The sequence below is a fragment of the Aptenodytes forsteri genome, unplaced genomic scaffold (assembly GCF_000699145.1).
Source record: "Aptenodytes forsteri isolate BGI_AS27 unplaced genomic scaffold, ASM69914v1 Scaffold264, whole genome shotgun sequence".
In the NCBI taxonomy this organism is placed as follows: domain Eukaryota; kingdom Metazoa; phylum Chordata; class Aves; order Sphenisciformes; family Spheniscidae; genus Aptenodytes; species Aptenodytes forsteri.
The window spans coordinates 179,916-197,901 of record NW_008795936.1 but is presented as its reverse complement, the minus strand read 5'-3'; positions in this window follow the sequence as shown (position 1 = coordinate 197,901).

The window sequence follows — 17,986 nt, the reverse complement described above, 5'->3', positions numbered from 1 at the left end:
GGCTGCCCCAGCAGCGGGATTCGGCCCAGTGGCTGTGGGGCCCCGAGTACCCGATGCGGGGCCAGGGCACCCACGGGGCTCCCTGCCGCCCTCTCCCACCCCTGTCCTTGGGCATCACGCTCAGGGAATGCCCCAGGCTCAGCCCTGCCAAGGGGACGAGTGCTGTTAGGGCTAGCGGGACTTGTGATGGGCTGTGTGTTCCTAAGCGTTCACCGGGCGGCATGTGAGGGGACAGCAGGAAAAGCTCCAGGTTATCTATGAGGGTGAATGAGGGCAGCGGGTTGTTAGCGGGGGCTGGTGGGAAGGAGGAAATACGTCGGGCAGGGAGCTGCAATCTCTGCCCCGTCTGGGGAGGGCTCTGCTCCCTGCGTGGACGAGGAGTGGCGTGGGCAGAGCAGAGAGAGATTTCAGGGGCACGTGGGGTATTCGTGGCCAGCACCTTCCGGCTGATCCTGTTGGCTCCTGCTCCCTCCTGGCCATGGGAAGAGCTGGGCGGGGTGGCCTTGCCAGGAGGGGTTCCTGGGGTCCCTGCAGATCTGGGCTCTGACCTTGGCTCTGTTCCTCTCTGTCCCAGCCCTTCAAGGCATGAAGGGTGACAGTAGCTGCTCCATCTCAAACCTGGTGGCTCAAACCTTGTTTGTCCTAAGAGCTGCAGAGAGAAAGTCTTCTTCCGGATTCAGACTAGCAGTGCTTCAAGAACAGCTCCAGAGGACATGGAGGTGGAGAAGACCTTCTCTCCCGTGCACCAGCTTTCTGTGCTGCTGGAGCTCTGTGCAGAGCTGATCCTGAGCACAGCTGAGTGTGCGCAGAAGGCTGGGTGGCTCCTGGCCTCAGCCCTCGGGCCCTGCCCATCCCCTTTCCCTGCTCCCAGGTCATCCCTCTGCTTGGCCTTCCATGAATAAACAGTCCGGCTTCTTCACCTTATCTGCATGTCTTTTCTTTGTGGAAACAAAACAGTGGAAAACTTGGGCCCTGAAGTACACAGGCCCTGGTCCTGCCTTTCTTTTGCCCGATGTGGTGTGTGCAGAGACAGAGAGGAACAAGGTGGAAAGGTCCTACAGTAGGGTTAGTCCCTGTTCTGAAGGTCCTGTCACCTTCACAGATGCAAGAGGATCCTTCTCCATCTCGCCTCGGTCTCAACGCTGCAGAAAGCTGGCAATGGATTTTAGGAAAATGGCCTTCTCCACACGGGAGCAGATGGGTTGGGGTGCTGAGCAAGGGGGTGCTGGCCTGTGAGTCAGGGAAGCCCTGGAGCTTTATTCCTGCTGTTCCCTGCATATTTTCCTAGGTGTTCATTGCTGAGAATAACTGCTATTTCATTTCCTGCCCACCCCTCCACCAGCTGGTTGGGGCCACCATCTCAGACAGCAGCTGGAGCTGCAGAGAGCATTCATTGCCAGGGAGCCCAGCTAGGCTGCTGGATCCTGACCCGTTCCTCAGTTCCTGCCTTGCTGCTGCAGGGATCGGCAGAGGGCAGGGCAGTCTCACCAAAGGGTGACCAAGGACAATTCTCAGGAGACAGGGCCTCCCCCTGGGCAGCCACCACTCCAGCTCCCCAGGGCAGCACCACAGGGATGAAACCTCTCCCAGTGCAGCTTGTACCCATTGCCACTTGTCTTCTCCATGTGGCTTCTTGTGAAAAGAGGGCCTGCATCCTCCCTGCAGCTACCCTTTGAGTACTGCAATGAGGTGTCCCCCCCCGAACCTTCTTGTCTCCAGGAAGAAGAGACCGAATTCCTTCAGTCTTTCCTCATAGGGCAGGTTCTCCTGCGGGTGCTGACGGGCACCCCAGATATAGCTGGTGGCTGTACAAGCCTACCCAGAAGCTTAAGGTCTCCAGGGAATTAGAAAGCCTTATTAGGCAGTGCTTTAAGGTTGTTGGAAGCATGGTGGTAGAGACCAGGCGAGGGCTGCGCTCTCCAGCAGACAGGAATCAGCTACCTGGCCAGGATAGCCTGGGGTGAGTGGAGGTGGCAACCCAGACAGAACTTTCTGTCAGGGAAGCTGCTGTCCAGGTGGAGGGCTGCAGAGACTGCACCCTCCCTCCTGGGTGGAGGAGGATGGAAGCTCCACCTGTGCAAGGTGTGCTCTGGTGGAGTCACTCAGGCAGTGGGTGGAGGATCTGTAGGAGGAAAGTAGCAGACCATGCTGTATTAGTGGGGGTGAACAAGAAATAGAGTAATATTCAAGGCTTTGCAGGAGGAAATACTAGGGCCCTTTGACACTGACCTCCAAGGACCACCAGACAAAAAGCTTCAACAGTGAACAGGCAGCACCTTGAAGAAGGAGGTGCCATGGTCTCTGGTGACCTGTGGGACCAGGATATCACTTCACTCTTCTTCCTCATAAGTACCAACCAGCAACAGATATGAAGCCTTGGCAGCAGACAAAACCAATGAGCAAGATTCACAGGGAGAAACTGCACCAGCAGCACATACTAAAAGCTGCAAAAGGAAGCATTGAGTGCTACTAGTGGGTGACTCTCTGCTGAGAGGCACTGAGGTGCCCATCTGTCAGCCTGATATACAGTCAAGGCAAGTTAGCTGCTTGCCAGGAGCCAAGATCTGGGATGTCACAGAGAGGCTGCCACAACTGGTAAGAAAGCACAGACTACTGTCCCCTACTTCTTCTTCTGTGTGGGCCAACAGAACCTGGTCTTCACAGGTGACTTCAGTTACTTGGACATTTGTTGGGAAAACAATACAGCTGTGCACAAGCCATCCATCAGGTTCCTGGAATGCATTGAGGACTGTGTCCTGCTACAGATGCTGGACATGCTGACTAGGAACAGTGCATTGCTAGATTTACTGCTCACAAACCAAGAAGACTTACTTGGCAACATAACTACCAATGTTATCCTTGGATACAGCAACCACAACATTGTGGAGTTTAAGATCTTGCCGAGCACACTGAAGACCAGTAGTAGGACAAAGACTCTGGATTTTAGAAGAGCCAAATTCAATATGCTTAGAGCCCAGCTGCAAGAGATTCCATGGGAAGCATCCATGGAGGGCAAAGTAGCTTGTGAATGCTGGGAGTTATTCAAGAACAGCCTCCTGAAAGCACAGGAACATTCCATCCCCTGCAAAGGGAAAGGAAGAAGGCAGAACAAGAGACCACCCTGGCTTAACAATGAGTTTTGGGTGTGCTTAAAAGCAAAAATGAAGCACACTGGCTGTGAAAAGGCAGCCAAATAGCCATCGAGGACTACAAGAGTCTTGCTAGGGCATGCAGAGATGCAGTCAGGAAGGCTAAGGCTCAACTAGAAAATTGGTCAAAGATGTCAAGTACAAGAGAGGGTTCTTCAGGTGACCAGTAAGCAGAAACACAGGAAAGACATAGACCCATTACCAAACATGGCAGGGAAGCTAGTCACTAATAATGCTGACAAGGCAGACATTCCCAATGCCTTCTTTTCCTCTGTATTCACCGGCGTAGCTGGACCCCAGATCACAAGATCAAGTAGCTATGATAATGCATGTGTCGACCCACCAGTAGTGGAGGAAGGGCTGGTCTGCGGGCTCTTGCAAGGGCTCAACACACGTAGTTCTATGGGTCTGGATGGAATCCACCCCAGGGTGTTAAGAGAAGTGGCTGACATTGTTGCAAGGCCACTATCTATAATATTTGAAAAGTTGTGGAGATCAGGGAATGTCCCTGATGTCTGGAAGAGGGCAAATGTCATACCCATCTACAAGAAGGGCCCATTAGTCTTACTCCAGTCCCTGGGAAAGTAATGGAACAAGTCCTCCTAGAAACTGTTACTAACCAAATGAAGCAGGTGACTGGGAAAAGCCAGCATGGATTTACCAAGGGCCAGGGTAAATGGCCCTTACCAACCATGCCAGACTAACCTGATCACCTTCTGCAACAAAATAGCATCTGTTGACATGGGGAGAGCAGTGGATGTTGTTTACCTGGACTTCAGCAAAGTGTTTGACACTGTTTCCCACAGCCTTCTGCTGGACAAACTGGCAAGAAACAGGTTGGATGGGTGGTCTGTGAGATGGGTAGGAATTTGGCTAACAGGTCACACCCAGAGGGTGGTAATGTTTTTTACTCAGGCTGGCAGCCTGTCACGAGTGGGGTCCCCAGGGATCAATACTAGGCCCCATGCCGTTCAAGATCATGGATGATGGGATTGAAAGCACCCTCACCAAGTCTGCTGATGCCACCTAACTGGGTGGTGAGGTGAACACATCAGAAGGGAGAGACATCTTACAGAGAGACCTGGGCAGGCTGGAAGAGTGGGCTAGCAAGAACAGTATGAAGTTGAACAAAGGCAAATGCAAAGTCCAGCACCTGGGACAGAATAACCAAAGAGCCCAGTACAGGCTAGGATCTGTATGGTTGGGGAGCAGCCTTGCTGAAAGGGACCTGGGGGTCCTGGTGGACAGCAAGCTGAATGTGAGTCAGCAGTGTGCCGCTGCAACAACAAAGTGAATCGGATCCTGGGCTGCATCCGCAGGGGCATTACTAGCTGAAACGGATGCGTGATCATCCCACTTCACTTAACGCTTGTCAGGCAGCACCTGGAGTACTGTGTCCAGTTCTGGTCCTCAGAATTCAAGAATCCCCACCCCTGCATAAGCCACAGTCAGAAATCAAACAAAATGAGACCAGAGGTAGAAGACCCTTCTAGCCTGTCTTGGACATTACTGCGAAACACCTGAAGATGCAACTGCTGCTTCTTCCTCCACCATTTGGGTTTGGGTTTGGATATTTGGGTTTGTTGACACTAGAGCTGAGCGAGGTTGTGCTCCATTGTCCAAAGACTGTTCAGAGCAAGCCTGAAAAATGCTATATGCACAGCAGAGAGTCCTGTATATTGCTTAAAAGAGCATCCTGTGGGAACAGGCATCTGGTCTCTCTGTCACTGAGAACAGACTGTTTTTGATCTCATGACTGGAGGCAGGAGTTCAGAGATGTGAAGAAGACAGCAGCCAGCTTGTGTTTGCAGAGAGCCTGGGGCTTTAAATCTGAACCTACACCTGGAAACACACTTGGAGCTAGAATGCCTGTTCTGAAAGGACGGTAAGTAATTCAGTCTTGCCAGGGTCTAAGTGTGCGTTTGTTTTCCCCAAGAAAACTACTAATTTGGGTAAATCCCTTTGGAGGAAAGGGGGTTGCTTCCCAAGCAAAGTGCTTCCTAGAAAGTTCCCAGTGAGTTAGGTACAAATGTCTCTTTTTGGATCTCCCTGTGGTCCTTCCACTCTTTCTGGCCCATTGCACTTCAGAGAGGGGCAGGGGAAGGGAGAAGGCTTTTCACAGCTGCTGCTGTGAAAAGTAGGCTTGGGTTCTCCCTGCAGCTGCAGAGACCAACTCTAAACATGGTCCATCCCAAGCACCTGCCAGCAGGGTCTGTTACTCACCTTTCAGCTGAGGTCTGCGCAGGAGCATCTCTGTCCAGCTGAGAGCCTCAAAGCAAGGGAGGCACACAGCCCCTGTCACAACAAAAGAAATCCTGCTGGGTGAAATGACTGCTTTGTTGTCAGTGAGTTATTCAACATTAAATACACTGTCATGGTGGCTGGCTAGCTCCTGGGACACGGTCAGTTCAGTACAGCAGTGAAAGCTGTGAATTAAAAGGCCTTTATCCACACACGCACATCTTGCCTCTTTGGGCTTTTTTAATCCATGGCAATATGTATTTGCCTGGCTTTTGCTGCTGTACCCCAAGAGGTGATGGATCTATCTTGCTTTTTACTTCCCTTACACAATAATCTAAGCTGGGGATGCATAAATTTAGTGTCATGATATTCTAGCGCCTGATCTCTCTAGGCCTATGCCGCCTCTTCTGTGCAGATGGAGATGGTTGCAGACAGATGGAGAGTTAGTCACAGTCTCTTCCTTGGTGGAAGCTGCTCTGGCCCAGAGCCAGCAGAGAGCTTGAGATGCATGGGCCATGCATGCTGGAGCGTCCTTCTCTGTATGGCACCCGCTGATCTTGATGTGTCCCTGGCCTCAGGAAAGGGTTGGAAGGTTTGGCTCCCAAAGCTTCCTGCTAATTGGCCCTTTCTGTGCATCTTGGAGAGAATGAGGTAGACCTTTTTGGCAGCTGTTACTGCTGGGCGTTAGCAGACCTTAAAACTGGGGCATGTTCTTGAACAAGTACACCTAAGACATCCTGAAAGGAGCTGGATGGATGCTGTTTGCTCTTCTTTGTTGACATGTGAGGGCTTGTCTGGTTTCAGGATGACACTAGACTGTTGTGGGTACGTGAGGGGGTACTATGTGTATACAAGTTGGCCTTTAGACAGCCAGTCCTGTCACCCTAGGTCCCAGCAGAACCTCCTAGCAGTCTTGCATCCACATGTGCATGCTGGTCAAGACTGGGCTGTCCTGGAAATTTAGGCAGCTGATTTTAAGCTTGCATGGGTACCTACACATCAAGCATAACGATATTCCTTCAGATATCCTTCAGCATATACCTGTCCTGCTGGATCTCCCCTGATCTGACAGATGCTTCCCACATCTTGTGGTACAAGTTGCTTTTCTGGGGAAATGTCCTATATCTGTCCCCAGGGGTGGGGGCCCTGGCATGGGATGGAGAACCGCAGGGATGGGAGGTTGCATCATGGCCTACTGCTGATATTCGAGGCTCCTGGAGGAGTGGGCAACGCCTGAGGCTGTGCCTCTCGATCAGGAGGGGTGTGTGCGCTGCTGGAGCCTGCCGTAGGAATCTCAGCATGAAAGCAGTGCCTGGGTGTTGTAAATAAGCCAGTCTGTATTTCCTCACAGAGGAGGTGGCTTACATGTTTTTGCCCCTGGCTGTCTCCTGCTTTTCCATTATTAATTTGATTTAAAACATTGATATGATACTGTCTCAAGGCAACTTTGTGTCAAGTTATTTTCCTGCATCCCCAGTATAAGTAGGTAGTAGCTCTTGCTTTATGCCATTCCTTTTTTTTTTTTTGTGTAGGACATTAATGTATTTCCAATAACAACATTGTAAAACTGTCATCTAAGAAACATGTAGATCTAATAATCTCCCCATTGATTTATGATATGAGTTTTCTGCTATCAGGAAATCTTTCTGGTGAAAAAGAATATTAACGAGATCATATAAAATGCTTTTTTTTTTTTTTTGTAGGAGGTATTTGCTTAAAAGATGTAGATTTGCTTTTCATGGTAAACAGCTTAAAAACATTGTGTTTTATCTGCAATGTGGGCTTGGTCTGGGAGACACTAAAATGACATACAGTTAAAAACATTGGCTCAAGCAAGGATATATGAGTAAGTGAAGCTTGAAAGCGTTCTGCTTGCCTAGGCTGGTGGCTGGTATGCAGGTATTGTGAAAAAGGATTTATGTAATTTAGAAATTAATCATGGGCTGTAATTAAACCTTGATTGCAATAAATTTGCTTTCTGTGAAATCTCAGATTCATAAATACAGGATTGTTTCAGCAGCAAAAATGCAGAATGAGGTTGTAACCACGTGGCTGAATTGCCTGCAGCAGAACTGCTAGAGGTTAAGTGTTTCTTGGTTTCTACAAGAAACCCTTTTGCCCACTTTTGGCTGGAGTGCACCCAGTTGCTAAAAGAAAGGGCTAATTTGTAATGAATAATTTATTCACAAGCTTAATCTTTCTTTCCTTTTCTGCTCCTAAGAGGTTTTGTTTGGATATTAGAAATGTTTTTTGTTTTGTGACTGGTATCAGTGTAGAATTTGAGCTACTCAGTATTCAGGATGTTTGTGCAGTGTTTTGTACTTGGCTCGTATATGTGTGCTGATGGGGTCCTAGTGGTTATGCTGGAGCGTAACTGTAAAACTTAATCTCTGTAAATACTTGCTGATGGGCTTAGATTGGGAACACTTGATAGCTGACTCCCACCAATGTTTTTTTCAGGGAAACTTGAACACATGAAGTGTTCCTACCTTGCTGGAGCTGTACTTGTGTAGAATTAGTTGCTTTGGATGACTTTTGCTCTAAGACCTGTGACAGCATATTTCCCTTAAGGCCCTGCCTCTTGCAGTTTGGGAATCTGCGCTTAAAAGCAAGAAAAAACCCAAAAGCTTGCTGCAAGCCCTTAAAATGGTCAGCAAGACATAAACTTGAACTATAAAATCCACAGATCCGAAGACAACAATCTTCACCTGTTCTGTAATCAGTCTTTTGGCTTTCTGGGGTTTGATGCTCAAATATTTGAATGCTAAGAATCACTGGTGTCGGTGATGACTTTGATGCTGTTCCAGGCACTGAACCCTCAAGAGGCAGAGGAACTCCAATGCTACAAAACTGTTGAATCAGGGAGTACTTAATGCTGCAGAAAATCCTTCAGGAGCACCACTCGTGTCACCGTTGGAGTTGGCTTATCCATGTTAATGTATATCTTTGTGCTTTCTGCCAGTGCCATGTGATTGCATTTTGCTAGCGTGAATGCCCTTAGGATATTTGTTCGTGTGCTCAGTACATCAGGAGAGTAATTGTATTTTTTTCTTAGAGCTGGCCATTGCAATCAGGTTTGTCTGCTAAATGAAGCCACTTAGGGAACAGAGGCAGTATCACACAGTTGGTGATGGATTGCAATGAATGCAAGTGTGGCAGGTTGACCCCAGCTGGGAGCTAAGCCCCCACCCAGTCACTTGCTCACTCCCGCTCCCAGTGGGATGAGGGAGAGAATGGGAAGGGCAAAAGCAAGAAAAAACCCCTTCTGGACTGAGATAAAGACAGTTTAATAAGTGAAGAGTGAAAAAAAAAAAAAAAATAGCGATGCAGAAGCAATCACTCATCACCAGACTGGCCAGTCCCTGAGCAATGGCTACTTTGGAAAAATTCCCCCCCAGTTTTATTGCTGAGCACGGTGTCATATGGCATGGAACATCCCTTTGGTCAGTTTGGGTCAGCTGTCCCAGCTGTGTCCCTTCCCAGTCTCTTGCCCACCCCCAGCCCACTTGCTGGGGGGTGCAGCATGAGAGAAGCGGGTAAGTCCCTAACGCTGTGCAAGCACTGCTCAGCAATAGCTGAAACATCCATGTGTTACCAACACTCTTCTGGTTGCTAATCTGAAACACAACACTATGCTGGCTGCTATGAAGAATACTAACTCCATCCCCAGCCAAACCCAGTACAGCAAGTTATGATCTGGAGCAGCAAGCTGCACATTTAAATAAACTCGACAAAATAATTATATACCTAGGAAGAGACTGCAAGTGATGAAACAGAGAATTCACTTGGAAATGGTTGCTCAGTTTGGCTGGAAGCAGAGTTGACGAGGGTGGTGAATGATGCTTGAAGATGCTGACAGATGCTTGCAGATAAACTTTTGTGAGTTTATTGTGAAATCAAACCAAGGATTTCAAGGGTTTCCTCCAAGCGTAAATGGAGGAAGAAGCGTTGCAGTAACTCTGAATCAGGGAGGATCGGTTAGCTTTTGCAGACTGGGTGCAAAAGCTGTGTTGCATGATAGGGAACCCAGATTCTATTCCTGTTCCCGTAGTGCTGCCACAGGAGGTGGGGTTTTAAGCTTTGTGTACATGCACGTACAAGGGGGGTTTGATGAAAACAGTAGAACTACCAGAAGTTAAGATAGTGCTGCAAAGTCTCTGTCTCAGAAGAGAGGTCATTGAGCAAAGTGCCTACTATGATCAACCAGGGTCCCCAGGTGGGCCACGGGGTACAGATGTTAATCAGGAGTGGTCCCAGTTGCTGTGAACCTGCTGCCTGGGCTCACAGAGAGCCTGATTTGTGACCTCTCCCCTGCAGGACATCAGGCTGTGTCTAGTTTGGATGGTTTTTGCTTGCACGATACTGACAGAATTAGGGCAAACTGATAGCGTAGAGGGCTGCAGCAGGTGCCCCATGGCTTTTCTGCTCAGGCCTTTTCTGCTGTGGTTCAATCCTGGAGCTGATTTGCTCCATATATCTATAATGAGAGACACATAAGAGGTTCGGCAGCTCCTCTTTGTACTGTTGCTTTCTTCTGTGTGGGTGTAGGTAATCACTATTAGTTGTTTGGACTCTAGCATATCTTGTCTTGCTTTCCTTTGCTGTACTTGCTGAGTAGCTGAGGTTCCTCCTGTAGCTGTAACCAAGAAGCACTGTTATCCTTGTTGCAGAAAGGACCAAAACCCACTGGGGCTAAGTGGTCCAGGGAGTCTATCAAAAAGGAGGCCATGAGATGCGGGGAGCAGCTGGCCAGCACTGTGGTCTGTCTGCATCATACAGTGCTCTGTATCTTGTCACTTTTGCACAGGTAGTGCACAGGATTAGTGCTCTATGCTCTGGCTGCCAATGGGCTACCAGCCAGGACATTTGCTCCCCACTGTGGCTAACTATCTCAGTAATGGTTCGGGAGGAGGAGGCTGTAGCACAGGTAGAAGATGGCAGCTGGGACTGGAGTATATTCATGCCAATAGGGAATCCCTTAATGAACAAGACTTCCCAGAGCTGAGGTGTGCTCCTGGTGGAGAAAATGTAATGTGAAAATGAAAAGTAAATTTTAGGCTGCTTGGGATTCACCTTTGTAAGGAGAACATGACTAGCTGTGGACTGTCTCCTGAGGAGTATGGGTTTGGGGTGTGTCTGAGAGAGCAGAGGCCTTATTGTAGCTTTGGGCTTTAATTCTGTTGGTTGTAAAAGGTGAGCTTAGGTAGCCTGGCTTGAATAATAAGATTGGGCTGATAATACCTCTTCTGAGAGCAGTGTGCTTGGAATCGGAGTTGATTCACCTGTGTGGCCCTCAGCAATTCATAGGGAAAAGTGTCAGCAGATGTGCAAGACAAGTCCCTTTTAGGCTGTTTCTTTTAAACATTTGTCAGATGCTCAAGCACAGCCCTTGGATGAATTAATAAAACTAATTGCTCCAAGTAATTAAATGAGTCTTACTTAAAAAAAATACACCGCTTTGCTGTATCTTTGCAACAGAGAGGGCACAGGTAGTCCTGCCATGTCTAATCTGGGAGAGCAGGGTCTGTGTTGTTCTCAATGCTGGGGGAAAGGGGTGATTAGGACAAGGCTTGGTGGTGGGATCCAGAGTAGGTCAGGTAGCATAGAAGGAGCTACCAAGCTGTTCCTGAGTTTTGTGTCCGCTCCTAACTGTGCTTGTGCTGAGTGGTTGCCTGGAGGTATGTGCATATGTGGAGGAGGAGGGTTGGGTACCTGATTTTTGTGTTTGAGGGCTTCCCCTGAAGAGGTGGGTTTGCAGAGAGCCTCCATTGTGTGGTGTGCACTCAGCAAGGGACTGGCATGCTGTGGTGTACTGTCGTTGTACATTTTTCTCCAATCCTCCTCCTACTATTTGCACTTACTTGTTCTCTGTGGTCTCAGGTAAACAAGTTCTGCAGTCAGTGCCTCTGCCTCTTAGTGTGATCACAAGTGAGATGTTTCTAGGAGTGAAATTCTAATGAGCATAAGGGCTGCCTGCACCCCTGGCTTTGGTGATGTGTGGTTTTGTTTTTTTTTTTTTTACAGAACTGTGGCTATGCACCATCTGTTGAACCAGGACCAGAAGTGATTTCTTGGGTTTTTCTTTCCTTCATTATATTGAGCTCACCCCTGTACAGTCCAACCTCAGGCACCAGATTAGTCCCTTTCAGCATCTGAAAGTCTTTGTTTTCATGTGTACCCGGAGACTTTTGCATCCCTTGCTAAATGCCAGGCTGCTGCTGTGTAAGTAAAGATAAGTAGATAATTACTTAAGACTAAAGTAATTATCTAAAATATATGCTGATTTAAAGCTTGAGCTCACCGCCAGTGACTTTTTATCTAATGTCTAAAACCTTGTGTAACTGCTCAGAGACTCTAAAAAACAGAGATGAAAATGACAGCTTTAGTATTTAAGAATCCTTGAAGTTTGTTTGGACTTCTGATTTTTCTGGTTATGGATCTTAATGCCTCTGGGAAATTACAAAAATATACTAAATTTTTAATTGAAAGATTGTAACTTGAAGAAATAACCTTTTTTTTTAATTCACACTAAAAACTTATGACTCGCGTTCCTCTGAATACGCACCTTCTCATGCCTTGCAGCCAGAAACAACCCTTTGTGTGTTGAATTACACCAATGCTGAGGGCTGAGGTTGAAATAGCATTAAAAGGAAATGCTGCTAATGTGACTGAATACCAGAAAGGCTGAGCCTACTTCAGCAGTGCAAGCCACTTTCAGTAAATGGCAGCATGAGGCTCACAAGGGACAGGGTATGACACTGGTGGCTGTACTTGGCAGTTGATGGCTTCAGAAGTTGGAGGTGAATGTTTTGCCTAGTTTCACCCAGGATTTCAAGTTTTACCAGGGCTTGGTTTGACCGGTGGTTGCAAGTAGCTTTCACTAAGAATGCAAAAAGGATGTAACAGCTAAACTATCTGAGAACGTGCCCTAGGGATAGGGAGAAAACCTTGAAAATTATCACTACAGTCAGCATAAGTTAAAAAAAAAAAAAAATTTTAAACCAGATATAGCTCTTTGGCTTTTCAGGTAACAATCTTTGGGTCTGGAGGTAACATGTGCTTTGCATCAGCTATAAAGTTGTGCCAGTGACCCCATAAGAGCTATTACTGCTGACCTGGCAGGCACAGGGAATATAAATATTTAAAGTTTCAAAGGCTCAAAGTAATGCAGTGAGACATCTGAGATTCTGCTGCAGCCTGTGATGTTTCAGAACAGTCATCCAGTGTGTGTTATGGAGGTTTTGTTTGCTGTAATGTGTGCTTTCTGTTGCTTCACTCTCAAAGTCCACTGCCAGCAACAGCAGTAGAAACTCTGTAGGTTTAGGTTGCCTTCATTAGACCAGCATGTGTGGGGCACCTCAGAAGTGCAGTGCAAAAGGGGTTAGGCACTACTTCTACGCACTTACTGAAATGTTTCCTTTAATCTTCGTAAAATTACTGTTAAGACATCAGTTCCAATGGTTTTCAGTCTTGACATAGAACAGCTCAGTGAGTTCTCCTGGAGCATCAGCAAACCTTGCAGAGTATGAAGCTTCCATGGTATAAACTCCAGACTTATGAAATGCATCTGGTTTCATCTTTAATACTGTAGGCGTGGGAAGCTAAGGTGTCACTATATTTGCTTGTCTTCACTTTACTCTCCTTTTGACCACCAAACATTCCAGTGCTTTACAGTGGAAAGCTCTATGTGGGGTTGAGAAATGCAGCCAGCTTGGCAGAGGGTACCATCTTATGAGAGCGTGAGAGCAATTAGAGAAATTGGAAGAGCAAAGACTTATTCTCCATCCCAGGTGGTCAAGGGCTGGAGAACATTCAGCAGCCCATGGGCAGTGTCTGCACCGGCTGTACAATCATCTGCTAGTTTCTCAAGGGGCATGAAGACAAGACCTGAAGGGAATCAAGGCTGAGTCTCTGTTGGTGTCTATGAACTATGGATCAGGTCTTAAAGCCTCTGTTAGTCTGAGCAAAATCTAGAAGCCTTTCTCCTACCTCTATCAGCTGATGTCAATGCAACGGTTAGTCTTCTGCATGTGTGAGGAAGAAGTTACCCATGGAGAAGAACTTTTAGGGAGCCTTTTGGTTTTGCCAATGCCATGATGTGAGACCTATAGGGAAAAAAAAGAGCAATACGTTGTTTTGCATTTAGTCCGGTTTTCTTTTATCTGAAGGGACATCATTAACTTTCATCTGTTATCTGAATGTCCAGGAAACAAGGGATCAGTAATAGCTCCTCAATGCCTGGGATGCCGTTTAGACAGTTTTCAGAATATAGACGTGTGGTGATGCTGGGCGATTTACATTTTAAATGAAAATGCATCTTGTAATTATAAAAATTTCACTCACAAAGAGAAATTATTGTTCTGCCAGTTGTCTGGGAATAAAGCTGACTTGATTGCTGGGAGTGAAAGTGGTCTGAAAATAGTCATCTAACAGAAGCTCTTTAATTTCCTCATTTCTTAAATGGTGCATATCTGTTTGCTGTGTAGATTAAATTGGATACAACCCCCCTCCCTCTGCCCCAAGGTGCTTGGCATCTGGAATTTGCTGGTAGTAGAGTCAAAGTTTAGTCCTTAATTTGTGAAGAGTCTTTCTCCATCTTGCCCCCTCTCACGTTTCAAGAAGTTTTGTATTTTGGGGGTTTAACTATAACATTTGCCCTTTCTAAAAGGATGTATATGTATGTGCCCGTACCCTTTTTCTGTCTGTTCTGCAAGCTCTCTCTAAAAGTACTCTCAAACTTCTTCAGTCTGGTTAATTGGGGGAAAAAAATGTTACCCTGATCAGAGACATTATGAGCTCCGTTGCTGCCGCTGCAGCCATAAGCCTTCATAAAGCTGCAGATGAAATTTGTGGCTTCTCCCCAGTGCTGTGTGGTGTCTGGGTCGTCTTCCCATGAAAGCCTGTATAATTCCCAGGGATGTGGAAGGCAGCAGGCAACATGTCAGAAACACTTATTGTCTCATTTTTTGCACCTTCTCCATTTTGTCCTGCCCTGTTTTCAGTTGGAGGCAAAGGCTTCACCTTTTGTCACTTCTCCACGTGCCATGGCACCATTCACCAAAATGGCTTGTAGTACTGAGTAATCTGTGGCAGGGTCCTTATCGGCAAATGCCAGGAGCTGGACTCTACAGGAAAGGAATGATGCTTTGCTCTTTCAAGAGCATGTTGTCCTTGGTCTGTGTGGCCATGCCTGTTGTTTTCTTAGCATAGGTGAAACAACAACTTTCTGTTCTGAATGTGCCAATAAATGAAGAGTCTCTTGGGTTCAGGAATTTGACCTCAGAGGCCTTCTGCAAAGTATTGAATTTCAGGCTGAATTCCAGTTGCTCTTCACAATTTTAGTGGCATTTCCTAACCTGAAGCTTCCGTTACAGTCTCCAGTCCAAAGTGAAAACCTCAGACCTCCTCAGAAACCCAGAACTTGGGGCACTTCGAGTCTGAAAATGTAAAATTGGTTCCAGTGCTTAAATCTACTGAAAGCAGAGGTTTCCCAAGAATGCTTCTTTTCAAACCCCTGCCCCAAAGGAAAATACCCCATCCTTCTGTTGGCTATGCCTGGCCCGTTAGCACTAGGCGGGTGGTACCTGTGGAGAGGCATTACCTGTGAGTGGGGATGATGCTGTGCCCTGCTCAGACTTTCCTCTCCTCCCGCGAGCACATGCCTGAGCCTGTTTTCTTCACAGACTTTCCCTTCTCCCTGTTCCCATTCTGCCGACCCCCAGTTTCTCTACCTCTTCCCCAGGTCCTGTCTCTGTTTGGGTTGAGCACCCTCAACCCAAACGCGCCTCTGACATGGACAGCGAATGAAACCAATTTTGCTGTAACACGAATCTACTGAAGTGTATAAATGTAACTGTGGAGAGATAAGAGAAATATTTACCAAGTTCATTACAGACTTAATGAGCCAGGATTCAGAGAGGTGGAATATCAAACATCTCTGTTCTCTGAATGCTGCAAAGCAAAGCCAGAGCTCTGCAGAGGACCTTTCATTTCATTAAACAATTTTATTTTCAAGCCCCACTCAGCCTTACTACTGCTGGCAGCATTTCCTAGTAGCTACTCTAAGAGGAAAATCTTTAAACCCTGTTCAATAGTTAAAATTACTACTGGACTGGCTACAATGCTGTGGCTCGGCAGTTAGGAAGCAATTTTACATATTCAGGTTCTGGTGGAATATTAACTGGTCCCCACATACAAGAGGCAGATGGTTCCTTTTCTAGGGATGAAGTTGAAAGCCTGATGTTATCCAAACTACCACAGCAAGTTGGTGGTGAAGCATGCTGGAAAACAATAATGACTTTGGGGCTCCAAATGGCGAGTTCTTTCCATTCAAGTAGTTTGAGCTATCTCGTTGTTGTGTTTCATTACCGCAGCAGCAGCATGACTGATTGCAGAGAAACCACCACAGAAGCAGGTCAAACAGTGTATCGGAAGGTTTCCTCCTTGATCTGGGGGAGCGTGGTCTTGGCTCTGGTTGCAGAAAAGTTGGGCATAGCGCAACAGACTCTGTTCTTGAGAATCTCCAGCTCAGTTTAAATCCTCTGCATTGTGGTGCTCTGGTGTGGCTGTAGCCACAGAAGAATATTACCAGCCTCCCTGTGGCACAGACAGCAGTTAAGGAGAACTGGGAAGCAGGAAGGGCAGACCCTGCTACAGGTGAGTGTGTCCAAGAGCCAGGAGAGAGCGTCTTCAGCTGAACAGTGAACAAGGAGAATGGATGCACAGAAGACGCTCTGGCTTTTGACTGGGCAAAGTTTCAATCGGCATTTTTGATCATGTTCCCAGTGCTGAAATCCAAGTTGGCTGGTAAAAAATGCCCACCCCTTTTTGGAATATGCACCCACATCCACCTCTCTCAAAGCAGTGCTTGGGTGGGATGGCACACACGTGGTGTGGCACTAGCCAGTAATGTGGCCCCGGCAAGGTTCCTGTTTTGCGCTGTGTCTGCTTGTCCCCCCCAGGCATGGCTTGTTCCTAGCACAGTCTCTGTGCTCATGTGCAGCTCTACCAACTGGCAAACAAACTCTTTCCTGGGATGTACCATGGCTAAACAGGTTCCTCTTCTAGGATCTCGCAGCAACAATGGGGAAGGAATCCAGTGACCATCAAGGTCCACACCTGGGCAGCGGTTTCTATTGTGTCTTAGAAGTGCATTGCCTTTATGGGTCTTTGCCTTAAAGTACTTGCAGTGTGAGTGATACTTACCCGACTCCATCTGTCACCCAAGGAGTCAGATCCCCCCAGTGTGCAACCTTGTGATCGGCTGCCATCCTGCAATCTGACAACCTAACAACTAGAAGCAACTTTATCCTCTTCCTTATTAAATCTGAGCCCTGGTAACTTGGATGCTCCCCTGTCTTTCCTTGAGTGCTTGTCATTTGGGAAGTTCTTAAAATGACCCTATGCCACATAATTCAAGTGGAACTGCTATTTGAAGGTTAATGAAGGAATTTCACACATGGGATCTTCAAAATGAGCATGGTTAGACACATCTCTGCCTTGTGAACAGTCAGCAATGGGTGAACTTGTTTGAAGGCAGCAGTTTCCCTCCCAACTCCCATGGACAGCCTTTAAGCACTTAAAGCCCAGCTGCGCCTCTGAATCTTGCTAGAAGTGTTTCAGTGGCTCTGTTGTGGGGTAGTTGTGGTAGAATGATAAGATATGTTGTCTGTATCTGGAAACCAAGATTAGCAAGTGCTGAGTGCTGTGTGTTGGAGAGGGTATAGCGAACACCTTGCCCCGTTGCTGTCTGGCTCCAGTTAGCTAAGAGCTGAGGTGTTGTGTCCAGCTTGTCCCTCTACTTCCTTATGATGTTTTCAGTACTGTAGTCAGGCCATAATTTTCCCAAAATCCCATTAATTTCTGTGCTGAAACTGAAGCCTGAGCATCAGGGGGATCTGACAGGGGAAACCAAATGTCCACAGCCATTCACTTGTTTGGTTAGCTGGGCTCAGGCTTGGCAAGAGTCAAAGCAATGTGGGAGGTCTTCTGGCACGTACCAAATAGCAGAGGTCCCAGGAGCTTGCAAGGCAAAGAGACCTGGGGTGTCCCAAGGGTCTGGCGTGTGCCTCGTGTCAGGGAGGCTTCTGCTGGATGCTTTGGTCTGCAGGGTGGTGGTGTCAGACAGGTCCATGTGTGTGGATTCCCATTCCATGCTGGGGAATCATCCCCTCCTTGGGGAACACCAGGTTGTAAGTGCTGAAAATTGCTGCCGAGACACAAAGGTGCTGGGTCCGGTGCTAAGGAAAGAGTTGACTCACCACATGGAAAACTAATGGCTAAAAGTGAACAAAATAACTAGATTTTGGCTTGGCTATGGAGAAATCAGGAATTCAGTGCTCCCTTTTAGTTGCAGTCCTGGGAAAAAGGCACTGCAGTCCATCTCTTATCAGAGCACTACTACTAAATGGAGAAAAGCTGACAGCAAATATTTACTCTTGGATCAATTCTGTTTAAAGTGCAATGTTTGTAGCAGAGCTTGGGCACAGGAAGGTCAGGTGTAGGATCAAGGCTGCATTTATATAAAGACAGAGGAATATGCACTGGAAACCCTTGCTTAGAAAGGGAAAGGACCAGAGGATTTTGGAAGGCACGCT